Raw genomic sequence first — 20,197 nt, forward strand, 5'->3', positions numbered from 1 at the left:
CATGTGTATATTAACCCCTTCCCGACATTTGACGTACATTTACGTCATGGCCGGGATGTACTTCCCGACACATGGCATAAATGTACGTCATGGCTTTAAACTGTCACCGCGTCTATAGACGCGGTGACAGTTTAAACATGTCTGCTGTCCCTGAGACCCCCCCCCAATAATTGATCTCATATGGACCCCACCACCAGACAATTTTGAGCCCCAGGTTCCTGAGTTTTTGGCCATCCCAGGAATCCAATTTGATTCCACAGGTCTCAGAGAAATTGACTTTTTCAAATTATTTTTCTCTGATGATTTTATAAATTTAATGGTGGACCAAACTAATTTATATGCCCAGCAGTTTATTGCTCAAAACCCCACGTCATCATTTGCTAGGTGGACCCCTGTAGATGCAGTAGAGATGATGACATTTTGGGGTCTGGTGTTTCATATGGGCATAGTAAAAAAGCCAGAAATTAGGCAATATTGGAGTACAGATGTTCTGTACAGCACCCCACTTTACCGTATGGCCATGACCCGGACTCGTTTTGAGTTAATCCTTAAATTTTTGCATTACAACGATAATGCACAGTGCCCACCCAGAGATGATCCCACCTTTGACCGGCTATTCAAAGTCAGGCCGGTCATTGATCATTTCAGTGCCAAATTTGAAGAGATGTACATCCCAGATAAATTCATTTGCATAGACGAGTCCCTTATACATTTTAAAGGAAGGGTTAAATTCCGCCAGTACCTTCCCAGTAAGAGGGCAAGGTATGGCATAAAAATGTATAAGCTGTGTGAAAGCACCTCAGGGTACACTCACAGGTTTAGGGTATATGAAGGGAAGGATTCAAGAATTGAACCGCCAGAATGCCCCCCCTCCCTCGTAGGTGTTAGTGGAAAAATTGTCTGGGATTTAGTGCACCCCTTCCTGGATAAAGGTTATCACCTCTATGTGGATAACTTTTACACTAGCATCCCCCTGTTTAAGGCCCTTGGTTCAAGAGGTACAGCAGCTTGCGGTACTGTGCGCAAGAACCAAAGAGGCCTCCCAAAAACGCACATTGCCCAAGTAATGAGAAGGGGTGAAAGCAGGGGAATATGCACCGAAAATATGTTGTTGGTCAAATATAAGGACAAGAGGGATGTCCTTATACTGACAACAATTCACGGAGACAGTACCACCTCCGTCCCTGTACGAGGTACCAGTACCCACACCTCAAAACCTAATTGTATCCTGGATTACAATAGGTACATGGGCGGAGTGGATTTTTCAGATCAGGTACTGAAGCCGTACAGTGCCCTGCGGAAAACAAAAATCTGGTACAAGAAGCTGGCTGTGTATATCATCCAGATGGCACTGTATAACGCTTACGTGCTATTCCGTTCTACCAGCCAGAGGGGGACATTTATGCACTTTCAAGAGGAAGTCATAAAGGGCCTAATATTTGGGAACCAGCAGGTAGAGGGCCCCAGTACTTCTAGTACTGGCCCCCGTATTGTACCAGGGCAGCATTTTCCTGATGAAATCCCCTCCACTGGAAAAAAGGGCAGGACACAAAAAAGGTGCAAAGTTTGCTATAAAAAGGGAATAAGAAAGCAAACTATTTTCCAGTGTGACACTTGCCCCGACAAACCCGACCTATGTATAAAGGAGTGTTTTAAAATATACCACACATCTATGGATTATTAGGTTCATAATTTCACCGTGCTTCGGGGGTCTTGCTAATGCCACATAGCACCCACCATTCATTCCTCCAGAATCTGAGCCGCAAAATCCAAAAATCACTCCTTCCCTTCTGAGTCCTGCCATGCACCCAACTGGTATTTTTTGGTCACATGTGAGGCATTGCCGTACTCGGGAGAAATAGGGGCACAGATTTTGGGGTGCTTTTTCTCCTTCATACCTTCTGAAAATGAAAAATTTTGAGCCAGAACTGCATTTTTGTGTAAAAAAATGTAATTTTTCATTTTCACTGCCCAGTTGTATCAAAATTGGTGAAACCCCTGGGGGTTTGAAATGTACACTATACCCCTAGATGAATTCCCTGAGGGGTGTAGTTTGCAAAATGGGGTCATTTGTGGGGGGGTTCCACTGTATTGGTGCTTTGGGGGTCTTGCTAATGCGACATAGCACCCACTAACATTCCACCAGAATCTGTGCTGCAAAATCCAAATATCACTCCTTCCCTTCTGAGTCCTGCCACTTTTTGGTCACACATGAGGCATTGCCGTACTCAGGAGAAATTGGGGCACAGATTTTGGGGTGCTTTTTCTCCTTCATACCTTCTGAAAATGAAAAATTTTGAGCCAGAACTGCATTTTTGTGTAAAAAAATGTAATTTTTCATTTTCACTGCCCAGTTGTATCAAAATTGGTGAAACCCCTGGGGGTTTGAAATGTACACTATACCCCTAGATGAATTCCCTGAGGGGTGTAGTTTGCAAAATGGGGTCACTTGTGGGGGGCTTCCACTGTATTGGTGCTTTGGGGGTCTTGCTAATGCGACATAGCACCCACCAACATTCCACCAGAATCTTTGCTGCAAAATCCAAAAATCACTCCTTCCCTTCTGAGTCCTGCCATGCACCCAAATGGTATTTTTTGGTCACATGTGAGGCATTGCCGTACTCGGGAGAAATTGGGGCACAGATTTTGGGGTGCTTTGTCTCCTTCATTCCTTGTGAAAATGAAAAATTTTAAGCCAGAACTGCATTTTTGTGTAAAAAATGTAATTTTTCATTTGCACAGCCCAGTTGTATCAAAATTGGTGAAACCCCTGGGGGTTTGAAATGTACACTATACCCCTAGATGAATTCCCTGAGGGGTGTAGTTTGCAAAATGGGGTCACTTGTGGGGGGGTTCCACTGTATTGGTGCTTGGGGGGTCTTGCTAATGCGACATAGCACCCACCAACATTCCACCAGAATCTGAGCTGCAAAATCCAAAAATCACTCCTTCCCTTCTGAGTCCTGCCATGCACCCAAATGGTATTATTTGGTCACATGTGAGGCATTGCCGTACTCGGGAGAAATTGGGGCACAGATTTTGGGGTGCTTTTTCTCCTTCATGCCTTCTGAAAATGAAAAATTTTGAGCCAGAACTGCATTTTTGTGTAAAAAAATGTAATTTTTCATTTTCACTGCCCAGTTGTATCAAAATTGGTGAAACCCCTGGGGGTTTGAAATGTACACTATACCCCTAGATGAATTTCCTGAGGGGTGTAGTTTGCAAAATGGGGTCACTTGTGGGGGGCTTCCACTGTATTGGTGCTTTGGGGGTCTTGCTAATGCGACATAGCACCCACCAACATTCCACCAGAATCTGTGCTGCAAAATCCAAAAATCACTCCTTCCCTTCTGAGTCCTGCCATGCACCCAAATGGTATTTTTTGGTCACATGTGAGGCATTGCCGTACTCGGGAGAAATTGGGGCACAGATTTTGGGGTGCTTTGTCTCCTTCATTCCTTGTGAAAATGAAAAATTTTGAGCCAGAACTGCATTTTTGTGTAAAAAATGTAATTTTTCATTTGCACAGCCCAGTTGAATCAAAATTGGTGAAACCCCTGGGGGTTTGAAATGTACACTATACCCCTAGATGAATTCCCTGAGGGGTGTAGTTTGCAAAATGGGGTCACTTGTGGGGGGGTTCCACTGTATTGGTGCTTGGGGGGTCTTGCTAATGCGACATAGCACCCACCAACATTCCACCAGAATCTGAGCTGCAAAATCCAAAAATCACTCCTTCTCTTCTGAGTCCTGCCATGCACCCAAATGGTATTTTTTGGTCACATGTGAGGCATTGCCGTACTCGGGAGAAATTGGGGCACAGATTTTGGGGTGCTTTGTCTCCTTTATTCCTTGTGAAAATGAAAAATTTTGAGCCAGAACTGCATTTTTGTGTAAAAAATGTAATTTTTCATTTGCACAGCCCAGTTGTATCAAAATTGGTAAAACCCCTGGGGGTTTGAAATGTACACTATACCCCTAGATGAATTCCCTGAGGGGTGTAGTTTGCAAAATGGGTTCACTTGTGGGGGGGTTCCACTGTATTGGTGCTTGGGGGGTTTTGCTAATGCGACATAGCACCCACCAACATTCCACCAGAATCTGAGCTGCAAAATCCAAAAATCACTCCTTCCCTTCTGAGTCCTGCCATGCACCCAAATGGTATTTTTTGGTCACATGTGAGGCATTGCCGTACTCGGGAGAAATTGGGGCACAGATTTTGGGGTGCTTTTTCTCCTTCATTCCTTGTGAAAATGAAAAATTTTGAGCCAGAACTGCATTTTTGTGTAAAAAATGTAATTTTTCATTTGCACAGCCCAGTTGTATGAAAATTGGTGAAACCCCTGGGGGTTTGAAATGTACACTATACCCCTAGATGAATTCCCTGAGGGGTGTAGTTTGCAAAATGGGGTCACTTGTGGGGGGGTTCCACTGTATTGGTGCTTGGGGGGTCTTGCTAATGCGACATAGCACCCACCAACATTCCACCAGAATCTGAGCTGCAAAATCCAAAAATCACTCCTTCCCTTCTGAGTCCTGCCATGCACCCAAATGGTATTTTTTGGTCACATGTGAGGCATTGCCGTACTCGGGAGAAATTGGGGCACAGATTTTGGGGTGCTTTGTCTCCTTTATTCCTTGTGAAAATGAAAAATTTTGAGCCAGAACTGCATTTTTGTGTAAAAAATGTAATTTTTCATTTGCACAGCCCAGTTGTATCAAAATTGGTAAAACCCCTGGGGGTTTGAAATGTACACTATACCCCTAGATGAATTCCCTGAGGGGTGTAGTTTGCAAAATGGGGTCATTTGTGGGGGGGTTCCACTGTATTGGTGCTTTGGGGGTCTTGCTAATGCGACATAGCACCCACTAACATTCCACCAGAATCTGTGCTGCAAAATCCAAATATCACTCCTTCCCTTCTGAGTCCTGCCACTTTTTGGTCACACATGAGGCATTGCCGTACTCGGGAGAAATTGGGGCACAGATTTTGGGGTGCTTTTTCTCCTTCATACCTTCTGAAAATGAAAAATTTTGAGCCAGAACTGCATTTTTGTGTAAAAAAATGTAATTTTTCATTTTCACTGCCCAGTTGTATCAAAATTGGTGAAACCCCTGGGGGTTTGAAATGTACACTATACCCCTAGATGAATTCCCTGAGGGGTGTAGTTTGCAAAATGGGGTCACTTGTGGGGGGCTTCCACTGTATTGGTGCTTTGGGGGTCTTGCTAATGCGACATAGCACCCACCAACATTCCACCAGAATCTTTGCTGCAAAATCCAAAAATCACTCCTTCCCTTCTGAGTCCTGCCATGCACCCAAATGGTATTTTTTGGTCACATGTGAGGCATTGCCGTACTCGGGAGAAATTGGGGCACAGATTTTGGGGTGCTTTGTCTCCTTCATTCCTTGTGAAAATGAAAAATTTTAAGCCAGAACTGCATTTTTGTGTAAAAAATGTAATTTTTCATTTGCACAGCCCAGTTGTATCAAAATTGGTGAAACCCCTGGGGGTTTGAAATGTACACTATACCCCTAGATGAATTCCCTGAGGGGTGTAGTTTGCAAAATGGGGTCACTTGTGGGGGGGTTCCACTGTATTGGTGCTTGGGGGGTCTTGCTAATGCGACATAGCACCCACCAACATTCCACCAGAATCTGAGCTGCAAAATCCAAAAATCACTCCTTCCCTTCTGAGTCCTGCCATGCACCCAAATGGTATTATTTGGTCACATGTGAGGCATTGCCGTACTCGGGAGAAATTGGGGCACAGATTTTGGGGTGCTTTTTCTCCTTCATGCCTTCTGAAAATGAAAAATTTTGAGCCAGAACTGCATTTTTGTGTAAAAAAATGTAATTTTTCATTTTCACTGCCCAGTTGTATCAAAATTGGTGAAACCCCTGGGGGTTTGAAATGTACACTATACCCCTAGATGAATTTCCTGAGGGGTGTAGTTTGCAAAATGGGGTCACTTGTGGGGGGCTTCCACTGTATTGGTGCTTTGGGGGTCTTGCTAATGCGACATAGCACCCACCAACATTCCACCAGAATCTGTGCTGCAAAATCCAAAAATCACTCCTTCCCTTCTGAGTCCTGCCATGCACCCAAATGGTATTTTTTGGTCACATGTGAGGCATTGCCGTACTCGGGAGAAATTGGGGCACAGATTTTGGGGTGCTTTGTCTCCTTCATTCCTTGTGAAAATGAAAAATTTTGAGCCAGAACTGCATTTTTGTGTAAAAAATGTAATTTTTCATTTGCACAGCCCAGTTGAATCAAAATTGGTGAAACCCCTGGGGGTTTGAAATGTACACTATACCCCTAGATGAATTCCCTGAGGGGTGTAGTTTGCAAAATGGGGTCACTTGTGGGGGGGTTCCACTGTATTGGTGCTTGGGGGGTCTTGCTAATGCGACATAGCACCCACCAACATTCCACCAGAATCTGAGCTGCAAAATCCAAAAATCACTCCTTCTCTTCTGAGTCCTGCCATGCACCCAAATGGTATTTTTTGGTCACATGTGAGGCATTGCCGTACTCGGGAGAAATTGGGGCACAGATTTTGGGGTGCTTTGTCTCCTTTATTCCTTGTGAAAATGAAAAATTTTGAGCCAGAACTGCATTTTTGTGTAAAAAATGTAATTTTTCATTTGCACAGCCCAGTTGTATCAAAATTGGTAAAACCCCTGGGGGTTTGAAATGTACACTATACCCCTAGATCAGGGGTTCCCAATCTTTTTTGATTCACGGCACCCTAGAAAATCAGACTTTTTTTCACGGCACCCCTAGGTCAATTTTTTTTAATTTTGATTGGGTTTATATGCGATTCTTAGTGGCAGTTATGTGGTAAAGGGCAGGATTTGCTTCTGTTGGTACACATTCTATGATTGCCAACTACCAGCACTGGTTTTGCTCATAAATAATTAACCACTAATAATTTGAGTTGGTCCTAGACCACCAAGCCGTGGCACCCCTACATGTGTCCTGAGGCACCCCAGGGAGCCACGGCACACAGTTTGGGAACCACTGCCCTAGATGAATTCCCTGAGGGGTGTAGTTTGCAAAATGGGTTCACTTGTGGGGGGGTTCCACTGTATTGGTGCTTGGGGGGTTTTGCTAATGCGACATAGCACCCACCAACATTCCACCAGAATCTGAGCTGCAAAATCCAAAAATCACTCCTTCCCTTCTGAGTCCTGCCATGCACCCAAATGGTATTTTTTGGTCACATGTGAGGCATTGCCGTACTCGGGAGAAATTGGGGCACAGATTTTGGGGTGCTTTTTCTCCTTCATTCCTTGTGAAAATGAAAAATTTTGAGCCAGAACTGCATTTTTGTGTAAAAAATGTAATTTTTCATTTGCACAGCCCAGTTGTATGAAAATTGGTGAAACCCCTGGGGGTTTGAAATGTACACTATACCCCTAGATGAATTCCCTGAGGGGTGTAGTTTGCAAAATGGGGTCACTTGTGGGGGGGTTCCACTGTATTGGTGCTTGGGGGGTCTTGCTAATGCGACATAGCACCCACCAACATTCCACCAGAATCTGAGCTGCAAAATCCAAAAATCACTCCTTCCCTTCTGAGTCCTGCCATGCACCCAAATGGTATTTTTTGGTCACATGTGAGGCATTGCCGTACTCGGGAGAAATTGGGGCACAGATTTCGGGGTGCTTTGTCTCCTTTATTCCTTGTGAAAATGAAAAATTTTGAGCCAGAACTGCATTTTTGTGTAAAAAATGTAATTTTTCATTTGCACAGCCCAGTTGTATCAAAATTGGTAAAACCCCTGGGGGTTTGAAATGTACACTATACCCCTAGATGAATTCCCTGAGGGGTGTAGTTTGCAAAATGGGTTCACTTGTGGGGGGGGTTCCACTGTATTGGTGCTTGGGGGGTTTTGCTAATGCGACATAGCACCCACCAACATTCCACCAGAATCTGAGCTGCAAAATCCAAAAATCACTCCTTCCCTTCTGAGTCCTGCCATGCACCCAAATGGTATTTTTTGGTCACATGTGAGGCATTGCCGTACTCGGGAGAAATTGGGGCACAGATTTTGGGGTGCTTTTTCTCCTTCATACCTTCTGAAAATGAAAAATTTTGAGCCAGAACTGCATTTTTGTGTAAAAAAATGTAATTTTTCATTTTCACTGCCCAGTTGTATCAAAATTGGTGAAACCCCTGGGGGTTTGAAATGTACACTATACCCCTAGATGAATTCCCTGAGGGGTGTAGTTTGCAAAATGGGGTCACTTGTGGGGGGGTTCCACTGTATTGGTGCTTGGGGGGTCTTGCTAATGCGACATAGCACCCACCAACATTCCACCAGAATCTGAGCTGCAAAATCCAAAAATCACTCCTTCCCTTCTGAGTCCTGCCATGCACCCAAATGGTATTATTTGGTCACATGTGAGGCATTGCCGTACTCGGGAGAAATTGGGGCACAGATTTTGGGGTGCTTTTTCTCCTTCATACCTTCTGAAAATGAAAAATTTTGAGCCAGAACTGCATTTTTGTGTAAAAAATTTAATTTTTCATTTTCACTGCCCAGTTGTACCACAATTGGTGAAACCCCTGGGGGTTTGAAATGTACACTATACCCCTAGATGAATTCCCTGAGGGGTGTAGTTTGCAAAATGGGGTCACTTGTGGGGGGGTTCCTAAATTTTAGCATCTTATGGTGCCTAGAAACCTACATGGTGCCTAAAAAATAATCTCATAAAAAGGAGGCTCCAAAATCAAGTAGGTGCTCCTTCTATTATGAAGCCTGTGGTTTGGTCAACGTGCACACTAGGGCCACATATAGGATATTTATGAAAACAAAAGAATTGGGGGAATCAATTTTTAGTCACATTTCTCTAGTAAAATCTACTGTGTTCCTTAGAAAAATGTATTAAAATTGCAAATCTGCAAAAAAAATGAAATTTTGAAATTTCACCTACACTTTATTTTAATTCCTGTGAAACACCTAAAGGGTTAACAAACTTCCAAAATGCTGTTTTTAATACTGTGAGGGGTGCAGTTTTTGAAATGGCATCATTTATGGGGGTGTCTCACATACAAGTCCCTCAAAGTCACATCAGAACTGAACTGGTCCCTAAAAAAATCAGTGTTTGAAATTTTCTTGAAAATTTGAGAATTTGCTATTCATATTGTAAGCCTCCTAGTGTCCAAAAAAATTAAAAGGAAGTTGAAATAATGATGGAAACATAAAGTAGACATATAGTCTATGTTAGTTATTAACTATTTTGAGTGGTATGATTATTTGTCTCACAAGCAGAAAATTTAACATTTTGCAAATTGCTAAATTTTCCAATTTTTTACGACATTTTGGTATTTTTCACAAAAAACACAGACTGTATCGACCCAAATTTACCACTATTTTGAAGTACAATGTGTCACGAGAAAACAATCGCAAAATCACTGGGATAAGTAAAAGCAAAAAAAAGTTATCCCCACTTAAGTGATACATGTCAGATTTGAAAAAAAGGGCTCTGTCAGGAAGGCAAAAACTGGCTGTGTCAGGAAGGGGTTAATACATCTGCATGTGTATATTTATATACATCCAGGCGAAACTTCCTGTAAATATCATCAATAAGAAATTACAATGGTACTTATGTAATATCTGGGCTCCCGTTTTTCTTAAGAGACCGCGTCCCCTCGCGGGGTTCGCTGCGCTCACCACGCTTCGGGCACGGTGGCTCGCTGCGCTCGCCACACTATATAAAATCAACTCCATGCGTAGTTGGATAGTAGGGGTATGAAAAAATGGGGTGCATTTAACATGGGAGCCCAGATAATACATAAGTACCATTACAATTATCTGGTCTAGATAACCAATAATGAATAATAAGCCCCTAATTCTGAAGCAGGGTTCCCCAGGCTAGAGAGTAAATAACTGATGAACAGTTAGACTGTCGACAATGTAATGCATACTTTGCTAAAAACCCCGAAAGGTTGGGAGACTCTTGAAAATCGAGTGGCCCTCCCTAGATTGTCCCCAGCAGCCAGACCCCCTTTATCAGCAGATGGCACAATTCGTTATAAAACACATAATTGTGAACAGTGCTGGTAATCTCAACATTGCACAGCAGGGGGCATGGCTATGATGACACAAACATGCTGTCACCCACCCAACACACACACACACAGGCCCAGTGACAGGAGGGGTCAAAGGGGACAAGTGTGAAGGACCCCGGTGATCTGAAGGACCCCAGAGGCTGCAGCGGCGGCAGTTGCTTATGTTATCTCTTTTTTGTTCCCATGCCCCGGCCGCCTATACTAGCTATGATCCCTGCAGCCATCCACTCGGCCGTCTACTGTGTGTGGCTGACTGTGACCCTCGAGGCCGTCCACTCGGCCATGTGCTGGTGTGTGACTGACTGTGTGCACCTGCGGCCGCTTAGAATCGGCTGTTTTTACTGTGCACCCGCTGTGGCCTCCTGTACTTACTGTGCATGCGTGGCTCCACAACGAGAGTCATCTGTTCCGCGGCGCGTGATGAGAAATCTAGTTCGTTTTGGTGACTAGTTCATTATGATCTAGTTCACATAAAAGATTAGATCAGCAGATTAGTTCATCTACTTTATTTAGTTCATTATTCCCTCACTGCGAGACTGAGCGGAGTGCATGGATCTAGATGAACTAGACTAGATTATTACACACAGAGCCGGCATTTGTAATACTAGCTCATTGTAGGAGTTATAGTCTTGTTAAAATGATCAGATAGGTTTAATAAATCAGATTTTCTATTTTAGAAAAGCAATAAGTTATACAGCACCCTTCTAGTGACATGTTTATTTAGCTCTGCAATATTAATCCCATTGTGGTTACTATTTTAACTTCCATAATATGCTAGTACAATACCCAAATTCAGAGTAATGTAATAAGTCACTTTTTTCTGCTTTAAAAAATACAGTTATTAGAAACAAACATGTCCCTTTGCCCCAATGTAACTGACCTTAGAGAGAGAGAAAGTAGAGAGTTTGCAAAGTAACCAGTCAGCTTCTGTCATTTATCTTGACAGAAGCTGATTGGTTGCTAGGGGCAACTGCTCCACTTTATGTATAATGAAGGTTCACACATATCCATCTTTGTCTTGTGAAGTAAACAGAGCTACTACAGTATGTAACATGCAACAGCCAGCACTGTGTCTGTGGCTGATTGGGAGTGTAGCTTGTGACCTAATATACTGGGGGAAGGAAGCATGGCGGCATACAGTATATAACATATAGCACCCAGCACTGTGTCTGCGGCTGATTGGGAGTGTAGCTGTGACCTAATACATACCTCCCAACATGACCCTCTCCAGGAGGGAGACAATGCTCTGCACCTACACTTCCCCTCTTAATGTGTGATTGCCATCACCTGTCATCTCTTATCAATTAAACTGTTCAACACAGGTGATGGTAATCATACAGTAAGAGGAAAGTCCAGGAGCAGAGCATTGTGTCCCTCCTGGAGAGGGTCATGTTGGGAGGTATGCTAATATACTGGGGGAAGGAAGCATGGCAGTGCATAGTTCTGCTTCATACACACAATATATATGCCTGAGCACAACAGTGCCACACATGGTAGCTCAGATGTACTGTACAGATTCGTTATGGCTGTATAATTCAGAGATTAGTTCAGGGATCTGTATGAATCAGTGAACTAATTGAACTACTGAACTAGTTGCAGGACTCATGAGTCATCAGGACAATGTAGATCTGCAGAGTCCAGACCATGTCTGAGCTCAGCACTGCCACCTGTGGCAGCTGAGATGTACTGCCTCCTGAGTATTGCGTGATGGCTGAATAACATGGCTGCTGCAGAAGCACCTACACCAGGGCTGGGCACCACCGGCCCTCCAGATGTTGATAAACTACACATCCCAGCATGCCTTGCATCAGTTTCAGCATGGCCACATAGCAAAACTAATGCAAAGTCAGATGCTTGGTTGCATAGGGAGAGGTATCAGCAGTAGAAAGAAAGAAGTAATAATGCCACTGTATAGGTCATTGGTACGACCTCACCTAGAGTATTGTGTTCAGTTCTGGAGGCCATATCTCCAGAAGGATATAAATACATTAGAGACTGTACAAAGAAGAGCAACTAAAATGGTGCATGGCCTACATCACAAAACGTAACTGGAAAGACTAAAAGATCTTAATATGTATACTTTAGAGCAGAGAAGGGAAAGGGGGGACATGATAGAAACTTTCACATATATCAAGGGCATTAACAAGGTACAGGTGGGAGACATTCTTCACAGGAAGAGGAGCAGCAGAACACGAGGACATGCACTGACACAAGAGGGAGGAAGATTCAGGGGAAATGTGAGGAAGAATTACTTCACAGAAAGAGTAGTAGATAAGTGGAATAGCCTCCCAACAGAGGTGGTAGAGGCAAATACAGTAGTACAATTTAAACATGCTTGGGATAAGCATATTGATATCCTTACAAAAATATAGGATCAAATATGGTTTGAGGTAACATGTTTAAAAAAAGGGGCAGACTAGATGGGCCAAGTGGTTCTTATCTGCCGTCAAAAAAAATTCTAAAGCATCCTGGGATGTGTTGTTCATTAACATCTGGAGGGCCGGTGTTGCCCAGCCCTGACTAGGGTGACCAACTCATCCCTTTAATCCGGGACACATATTAATTACACAGGTTCTGTGGCAGTTTAAAACCAGGTGAAAGCCAGCCACAGAACCTGTGTAATTAATATGTGTCCCGGATTAAAGGGATGAGTTGGTCACCCTAGCCCTGACCTACACACTACACAGGTCCCAGCAGCAGATTTAGCACAGCAGTATACTCAGGACCCACTACCAGAAGCAGCAGCAAATGTTTGGGCATCTGGACTAATAGTATAGTGATAGTATCACAGAAAGGTGAGCAGCATGACCACACATGCTCACTCACAGACACCCCACACATAGACTTTGGCTAGGCAGTGCAGATTTTTCTTTTATTAGATCTGTATTTGCTGGGCTTTGTTGTACATTTAACTTTAGATTTGGGAAGTAAAGATCCAGTAAATGAGCCTTATGGAGTTGCTGGGCCCTGTCTGTCTGTGTGTGAAACCTCCCACTTGCTTTACTTCCTGGTGAACTAAATGAACTAATCTTTGCCAGAGCAGTGAACTGAACGATTTAGTTCACTTTGAAGATCAGATCATTTTGAACTAATCATTCATGAACTACCCATCACTATTCCGCACGCTGCCTGCCCTGCCTGCTCAGCGCACTTTTGTGCAACAGGCAGGCGGCAGCCACAGCAGCAGGAGAATGGAGAAGTCCGCCTGAAAGATCACTGGTCCTTGAGAGCTGGTAAGTATAAATGGAGGGGAAAGAGTCACAGAGGAGTGGTACCTGGTGGTGGTGGTAGTGGCACATGTGCAGACACACGCAGGGTATTTTTCACATAATATATTACATTTATCACATTCTATCAGCCTCTAAAATGGGGATTATGATAAATATACCACTTAGAAATTAAAAGATGCCTTTTTTTTGTAATGGACTAAGTTTGTACTTGGTTTTAGAAATAGGGTCATAAATACTCCATTACGTTTCCATGTTATCTTCATTTAAATACAATTAATGTCTGATAAGATCTCAGAAGCCTGTGTATACATTGTTAAACTTTACATGTCAATACAATGGGCAAGGCAGGGCAATTAAGTTCCTTTAAGCAGAGTCTACACAATCTGTACAACTCCATAGAGAGAGCCGGTAAATGTGAAACACGGCACTCAATCTCTGAGCGATTTGTCAAAGTCTACTCAGTATAACGGCTTGTATTCTATTCATAGCATCAAAGCACTGACACTTTCCGCTACTGTATGCCACAGAAGAAAGAAAACTTTCGCACTGAAGTATAGAAGTGCGGAGGAAGAGGAGCATCGATTGGAAGGAAAGACAAATAGCTTCTCATCCTCTGAAATCACACATATCACAAATAACTCAATCACTCTGGCTGTCCTAGTAGAGTTTCAATATCACAAACTCAATCTGTGCGACGTCAGATATGTCTATTTCAGTGATTATGTTTATTGCAATATAACCCCAAATCTTACACCTCAGAATAACACTGTCCAAGCCGCTCAGATCACTGGCAAGAGAATATTGTGCTAGTACAGAAATAATATCTGGTGAACATAACAATTATGAAAATTATTATACAAATTATAATATACTGTAAATCCACTATTACTATAAAAATAAATGATATATTTAATTTTTCCAGACCGTTGCTCTCAGGAGATAGCTTTGCAAGCTATGGTGGTGTGGAGTTAGAGGCAAGGTTCCGTCTGATGCCTGCCTTATATGCGGTTGTACACATGAAAGCTGATGATCCCCTATTATACATGCGTCAGGCCCTGTCATAAGTTTGCTTTGAGTCTCATCATAATTATCTGGGCGGATATGTATCAGCTCATACAGATGTAGCTACGCTCATCGATCCTGTTGGCCCGCCATCCTGGCTTCGTTGTCGGGTCATGAGAAATATCCCATTAGGGCGTACTATGGCAAAGGCATGTAATTGCACTGCTTCGCAGCTGGGTGGCGACTGCTTCCAATAATGAAATCTACAATACAGTGCCGAGGATGGATATGTGAAGCGCCATTGCCTTTTACTGTCCGCCTTTGCTTCCACTTTACCTGTGTGCAGTATGCAGATCTTACTGTAGCTCTATAAGGGTGGGCTCCACTGTGGTTAATAGTCTCGGCCCGCCACTGTGTTGTACAGTAATTATACTACATAGACGCACATTCAGCCCCAGCAACTCAGTTGGGAAATGTACATCAAGCTTAGCTCTGAAAGAGAGAAAACACCCCGACCACCAATATATTTCAGCTGAACTGCAGGGAGGAACCAGTCCAGACCCGTAAGCAGTGCAGGTAGCCACTGAAAAGAGTCCAGCAGCTCAGTCGGGTATCAAGCAGGGGGACTCACCCGCGCAGCACAGCATCTGGTGATAGCTGATTGCGCAGCCTGGAGCACCACACTGAAGGGCCCGCCGCTAAAATTATCCAGCCACAGGCTATGAGAGACACAAGGAGGACTCCGCTGGCTTGCCACAGGGGATGCAGGAGAGGCTCACAAATCGTTTTATCCCAAATACAGGAGGTAGTGCCACCGAAATAGGATTTTAATCCAGGATGTTAGGTGGGAGAGCCAGCAGGCACATCTACTCCATAGTTACTCCAGGCCACGCCCCGAAGCTCTATAACTTTAGTTCCTGAACATGCACAGTGGAAATACATGCAAGCAGTCTTATGTTCAATTCTGTAAAACAATGAAACAGTGCTAAAAGTCTATTCAATAAAAGTAAATAAATAATAACGATGAGTATGTGTATGTTGAGTATGACTTGGGAGATAACAATTAAACACATACTGTATTTATATACATTTTGCAATAAATACAAAAAACATATTTACGACTTAAGAAAATGTCCCCGATATGAGAATAGAGCCCATGTTAGCTTGATGAACAGCCTCAAGTGGAGAATCTGGGAAATTCAGTCAGGATTGGAAATATTTTAACAGTTGGTGGTGACAAGTGTCCTATCAACAGAGCCACTCCTAGGCATAGGGAAGACGAAATTGATTACAAAATGCGTAGGGTCATGGCCTAGCATCAAGATCATCATCTGGTGTCCAGGAGCAGCGGAGAGAGTTTAACCAGCTCCAACACCACGGTGCTTCTGCACCAGTCCTACGCTGTGTTACTGTGGTGATTAGAGCTGCCAGTGTGGGTATGTGATTCACTACCTTTATTTTTGTGTTGGAATAAAAGAACCTTGTTTTAAACAATTTCATGGACTATGAGCGCCCAATCTCATTCTTTCAAAAATCCATGACCTGTTGAATACAGGTTCAACTTATGTTGGAGAAACTGAGCAGCTGGGTCTTTTTCACCTAAGTGCGTATGGACTTCAGCTTAAGAAGGACTGAATATAAATTATTGGGACTGTCAGTTCCTGACAAGGTTCAGTTACAAATTAAGCGCACTGTTTATTTTTCTATATATATATATATATGTATCTAAAGTGGGGGGTGTGGTCCTTTTTCTGCGCTGATGCGCGAGCTGCACTTCTATAGTACCTTGCTGTTAATAAAGGTACCAATCGGCAAAGATGTAAAGAAGGAGAAATAGAAGTGCGCTCTATATATTTCACTACTTTTGTATATTGATGATCATACAATTATGTGTGAAAACTGTATTTATACTGATTTCTTACAAAGACAAGATTCAATAAAAACAAATTAGTACATGATTCAATGGGCAATCCCACATTCAGACACGATTCGTTCAGGTGAATGTCTATTGATCCGACATCTAAGAGCAAATTTCTTTGGTAAGAAACCCGACATCTAAGAGCAATTTTCTTTGGTAAGAAACCCTATGCGTTTCGTCCGTTAGGACTTCATCAGGGGGTAGATATGGATCTGAGTGGTGAAAAAATGTGCCGTGAATGATATAGTTCATATTATTGATTTATACATAAAAACTTTAGTGCTTCTTTATGTCCCTCCAAGAGACATAAAGAAGCACTAAAGTTTTTATGCATAAATCAATAATATGAACTATATCATTCACGGCACATTTTTTCACCACTCAGATCCATATATATATATATATATATATATATATATATATATATATAGATAGATAGATAGATAGATAGATAGATAGATAGATAGATATATATATATATATATTCAGACAATAGTTTGGGGAGTGTTTAACAAGGATTCAATGATCCCAACTTGTCAGAACCAGACTGCAATGGGACAGTTTTCTATGACTAATATTTATCTTGAGAACACCCAATACACCATACAGTAAGTCACTGAATTAGATAGTTTAAAATTATTTACTTCATATTGCAATTAAAATTGAAAAATATATTTAGAATCTAAGGGGTAAATTTACTAAAATGGGAATTCTATTGAAGACGGGATGTTGCTATGGGAAACCAATCAGATTCTATTATCTATTAGAAGGTGCTCAATTAATAAGAAGTAGATTGTGATTGGTTGCTATGGACAACATCCCATCTTCAATAGAACTCCTATCTGAGTAAATTTTCATCCTTAGAGTGTACTTGATCATAGCTCATTATGCAACCAGAAAATCAAAAAGCAAATCACTAACGCGTTTTATCCAAAATGGCTTCCTCAAGGGTGTTTAGTGACCCTTCTTTTCGATTACTGGTGATCTTTCTTATTGATTACTTTTGGAAAAAAGTAGAGGTGAATTTCAATCTGACAAGAATTAACCTCATTCTAAATTTTTAGTGAATTATTCAGTAGAAAGTGACCTATTTCCAATAAAAGGTGACTAGTCTCATTCAAGACTAGTTGGTCAAAAATATCATGTGCGAGTAGTCAATTATTCTGTCAGTGGATAATAAATTATATCAGCGTGCTTAAATTGGTTTACTTTGGGGGGCAATGTGCTTGACTTTTATTCCTGTGGGGGGCAATGCATTTTATACTGTGGTAGCGAATGTGTGATTTCAGATGCGGGGTGCCTAGTTAGCACTGGCCAATAGGAGGAGCTGTAAGAAATGAGAGCGTTCCCTGTCATGCAGTAAGCACAAAAGTGCATCATCTTCTCTTCTACTTATAGCCAGTGATAAAAAATGACAGGTGGGAGCTGATTGGCTAATTGTTTATCACTCTTTGTCACTTGATATATCTGGCCCTTAATATGGATTGCCCTCAATATGTTCAACTCCCATAGGCTGCACAGCAAACAATGTCATCCTGCTCTTTTGCAGAAAATGAAGTAATTTTAACCAAATCATGGTAGACGATACCGCCAAAGAGGGCATCACATGAACAACTGTTGGTGAAGATTTGATAAACTAATAGAACAAGTGTTAAAATGGCTGCAAGCTGCTATTACCGGATTTTGCTGTCTTCTCTGTTGCTACCTCTTGCAAAACCTATCCGTGATTGGTCCGAGTTGACAAGGGGTTGATTTGCTATCAATGCCTACGACCAACTGCAATATTGGTAGCAGAAGTGAGTGAAGCGTGAAATCTATAAAACAAGAATACCAACACTATTAAATTGAAGGGTTGTCTAAAAATAAACAATACTATAGTTCAAATAAATGCAAGGTAAAGGCTACTGGTATTTTCCGTATTGTGCCTTTTTCTTACACTATACACATAACTGCCATAACTCCAGACTGGAGTCTAGAACCTCCGTCAGTAATTCCGCATTTATATATAAAATTGCTGTCGTTGTGCTGCTGAATTGTTTGCTGGAGTTTTGCAGGAAAGAACCCACTTCATCCTCACCCCTTCACCTCAGCTTTCCTCTGTCTCTCACACACACATCAGCATAACCACAATCCTCCAGCAGCAGAATGCTCCAGCAGTCCCCGCTATAGGGGTTACAACAATACGCCACTTTAGAGCGCACTTCTAAATAAAGAGCCTCTGCTTCCTTTCTTGTCAATTGAGCACATGTGGATTTTTAATTTTTTGAACCGACAGGAGTGCATTTAGGAAGCCTATTACAGGAAATTGCGCATATAAAATAGTTTGTGTATTCTGAGACATATATTCATTATCGGCGTGTGTATCCTGTTCCAAATGATCCTTTGGAGGCAGCAACTTTTACTTTCAGGGGCAGGAGGATGAGGAACAATGGAGGTGACTGTGCAGCTGTCCCCATCACACGCGTCAGGGAGAGTTTATTTCCTATTGTCCTCACAGCCCAGTGTGTTATTCATTACTGCTCTGATTGTGGAGTCATTCTCTGGGGACACTTTTGGCTGTCGGATTAAAAATTTAAGATAATTATTCCATGTTCTCGCTCCTCCGAACCTATAGAAGTCTGTGCACAATACTAAAGTGGGGTGTGTGGTAAGAACACGGACTGAGTACGACAATGGACTATGTCAGTGCATTGTAATTATGGGCTATGGATCAGGGGGGCTGCTAAATTGCAGCATTACTTGTAGGTAAAAGAGAAAACACAGGCTGGTGTGTATGCTTTGTAGTAATCACTGCTGGTGTAGGTTTAAAGGAAATATATACTCACAAATACGATTACTGAAGATTAATTATTTAGTAATGTCCAGCAAAATCTTGTTCTGGATTTATCAACTTGTTTCGGGCATTGCAGTGGAGGGGGCAGATGCAAGGTTGGACTGGGGTACAGGGGTGGGCCCCACTGGCTGGGAGGCTAAGTTCCGCTTCTAGGGTTCTACACAAGGGGTTCACATACTTTTTTGAATCACAGCACCCTAGAGTATTAGAATTTTCTTCACGCCACCCTTAGATCAAAGTTTTTTGAGAAATTATAGAAAACAATAATAAATTAAGTAAATTGTGTTTATATGTCATCCTGTGGGTCAGTTATGTGGCGTGGGACAGGATTCACATTGAAATGTATGAGTTCACATTCAAATGCCGTACGGTCTGACCGCAGCATACTGCGATAGGACCCTACAGCTGCGTCCACGCTGCTAATGTAGGCCTGTGTGTAGGCTCCTTGCGGCGCAGCGGGTCCCGCTGAATGGGACCCACTGCGCCATTATGTGTGGCCGCAGCCTTAGTCTGGGTTGCAGCAAGCAACAGTGCACCTGCAGCTGCTGCGGGACTGTGAGGTGCGACCCATCGTGAATGCTGATTCTGCATGCGGCTGAATCTTGTAAGTCTGACCACGACCCACCGGCTGTTGTCACACAGTGGAGCTGGAGCCCTGACAATTCAAATATATAATTATGTAAGTCATGTGTGTTATATATACACACAAATGTGGTGTGTGTGGGTATATATATATATATATGTATGTATATATATATATATATATATATATATATATATACACACACACCATATTTGTTTTCCAAACGCCACCTTGCCTCTGGGCAACTGGAATAAACTTATGCCTCTGATTGTTGTGTGTGTGTCTGTTGCCGTGCAGTTGTAGCTTGACCACTTACCGGGCGCCGCACCCTCTTATCTTCAGGCCGTCGAACCACAGTCCTGGGGTAACTCTCCGGCGCCCATACACCGAAAATTCAACCTTGCAATGGGGTGCAAGGTCCACAGTCTGCCCAGAAGGAAGGGAAACAGACAGAGACAGACACGCAAAAGGCAGAGACAGAGATAACACTCACTAGCACTTCCTCTGCACCCTGTAAGGAGAGAAAACCATACAGCTGTGCAGGGC

This window comes from Crinia signifera, chromosome 3 (assembly GCF_055691185.1).
Source record: "Crinia signifera chromosome 3, ASM5569118v1, whole genome shotgun sequence".
Taxonomy (NCBI): domain Eukaryota; kingdom Metazoa; phylum Chordata; class Amphibia; order Anura; family Myobatrachidae; genus Crinia; species Crinia signifera.